A 2777-nucleotide genomic window follows, 5' to 3' on the forward strand; every position below is an offset into this window, starting at 1 on the left:
ATGGAGCTCACTCCTGATTGGTTCTCTCCCTCCTGATTGGTCTATTTATTTTATTTTATTTTTTTTTTATTGATTTATAATCATTTTACAATGTTGTGTCAAATTCTAGTGTTCAGCACAATTTTTCAGTCATACATGGACATATATAAACTCATTAACAATAGATAAACAAGATTATACTGTATAGCACAGGTAATCACAGAGGAGAAGTGGATATTTGGGTCTGTAACAAACCATAGTGTTTTAAAGCGTAAGTCAGTAATTATATATGAGAATGTACATTGCCACATACAAATTAACTGATCAGACTGCAGTTTTCAATGTTTAAATGTTTCAGAATAAGCTTCACTGTAAAGCAGCACCTTTGTGACATTTTAACTTTACTATTCCTCTCCTACTTCCTCTCCTTCTCCTTCAACAGAATCTACACAAACCTCTTCATAATCCTTCTCAAGGTCCTCTATGTCCTCATGGGCCTGAAAAAACTCTCCTGCCTCCATGCCTCAAACACAAACCAGTGAACAAAGGCATGCTTGGCATACATCATGTCAGACTCGTGCTTCATGTGAGTCCAGGCCTCAGCAATTGCTGTGGTGTTGCTTATCATGCACACAGCTCACCATGCTTTGGCCAGTTCTCCACCAGGTACCATGATGGGAGGATGTTAATTAAAGCCAAATTTGAAGCCAGCAGGGCACCATTCCACAAACTGGATGGTATGCTGGCTATTGATTTTGGCAATGACAGCATTGATATATTTTGGAGCCATATCATCATGGTAAAACAGGCAGCAAGCTACGTATTTATCATGTGAGGGTCACATTTCACCACCTTATTGGCTGGCTCAAAGCAAGCATTGGTGATCTGTGTTACAGAAAGCTGTTCACAGTAGGTTTTCTCAGAAGAGATGAGAGTGGCTTGTGTATCCTGAGGGAAGTTGATGTGAGGATAGGGACCCAGGTAGGCCTGGAATTCTGTCAGATCAGCGTTCAGGGCTCCATCAAACCTCAGGGAAGCAGTGATGGAGGATACAACTTGACCTATCATCCCATGCAGGTTAGTGTAAGTTCTGTGCTCAATATCAAGGTTTCTATGACAGATATCATAGATGGCCTCACTGTCTACCATGAAGGCATAATCAGAGTGCTCCAGGGTCGTTTGGGTTTTGAGGATGGAGTTGTAGTTCTCAACTACATCTGTGGAAACCTGGGGGACAGGGTACATGGAGAACTTCAGCTTGGACTTCTTGCCATAATCGACAGAGAGATTTTCCATCAGCAGGGAGGTGAGCCCAGAACAAGTTCCCACACTGAAACTGTGAAAAACCAATAATCCCTGAAGACCTGTGCACTGGTCTGCCAGTTTCTGAATTCAGTTCAAGAAGAGGTCAATGATCTCCTTACCAATGGTGTACTGAACATGGGCATAGATATTAGCAGCATTTTCTTTCTTTGTGATGAGCTACTCAGTGTAGATCTGGTGGCAGGTGCCAGTGTGAACTTCATCAATGATTGTGGGTTTCAGGTCTACAAACACTGCCCTTGGTATATGCTTGCCAGAGCCTCTTTCACTGAAGAAGTTGTTGAAGGAGTCATCTCCTCCCACAATGGTCTTGTCATTTGGCATCTGGTCATTGGGCTGGATTCTGTGTTCCAGGCAGTAGAGCTTCCAGCAGGCATTGTTGATCTGGACATCAGCCTGGCCATTGTGGATGGAGATGCACACACGCATAGATGCTGTTTTGTGGCTGTTGAGCAGGTGGCGGAAAGAAAGAAGAGAAGTTGTTGCTTCTTACATTGTGACATAAATTTTTTTTTTCAAATTGAAGTATAGTTGATTTACAATGCTGCTAATTTCTGGTGTACAGCATAGTGATTCAGATTTTATATATGTATATATATATAAAAAAGATGTCTTTGCATGTTTCAGAATGTCTAGATGAATAAACATCCCTCACGTAGCTTATCTCCTCTTCTAGGGAAGAGGTCAGTGTGTTGCACCATGTTAGGCAGAATTATGAAACTCGGTATTGTCTTGTTTTTGAAAGTTAATTATGGTTGAAAGAGGTGAGTGTAGGTGACAAGTGGACAAGGGGTAGACTTGTGATAGTAACTTTCCTGGGCTAAGGGATGTACAGATAGCTGGTAAATCATTATTTCTCACTGCATCTGTAAGGGGGTGTCTAAAAGGGATTGTCTTTGATTCAGCGACTGAGAAGAGAGACCTGCTTTAACCAACGTGAGAGAATCTTTCACTCAGAATTCAGGGCCATAGAGGAATGAAAAGCAAAGAAAGGAAAAAAAAATATTTATGTCTCTTGGAACTGGGACATCTGTCTTTTCTTGCCCTGGGGCATCAGATATCCTAGTTCTTGGGCATTTGAACTCTGGGATTTACACCAAGAGCTTGGGGAGTAGCAGTTACACCATCAAATCCCCTTGTTCTTAGACTTTCAGGCTCAGATTGAATTATTCCACCAGTTTTCCTGGCTCTTCATCTATTGGATGACATATTGTGGGACGTTTATCCTGTATAGCTAGCAGAGTAAATTCCTATAATAAATGATCTTTATTATCTAACTATTTCTATATCACTCTGTCCTATAACTTCTGATTTTTCTGGAGAACCCTGACAAATACAGATTTTGTCATGGAGAGCTTTTCTAGGGGTATAATTTATAAGTGAGTTTTCTTGTGTAGGGGTCTCTGGAACTGCTCTCTAATTAGATATAAAGATGCTAGTGACTCTATTTCCATTAGAAAGCACAGCTCTGTTTG

The 2777-nt window shown here is 41.0% G+C and overlaps 1 pseudogene; it reads right to left on the reverse strand.

The window, feature by feature from the left end:
- Positions 1-383: 383 nt before the first annotated feature.
- Positions 384-1731, reverse strand: LOC105092512 (tubulin alpha-1A chain-like; annotated as a pseudogene).
- Positions 1732-2777: the final 1046 nt, after the last annotated feature.

Source organism: Camelus dromedarius, chromosome 29 (genome assembly GCF_036321535.1).
Source record: "Camelus dromedarius isolate mCamDro1 chromosome 29, mCamDro1.pat, whole genome shotgun sequence".
NCBI classification, from domain to species: domain Eukaryota; kingdom Metazoa; phylum Chordata; class Mammalia; order Artiodactyla; family Camelidae; genus Camelus; species Camelus dromedarius.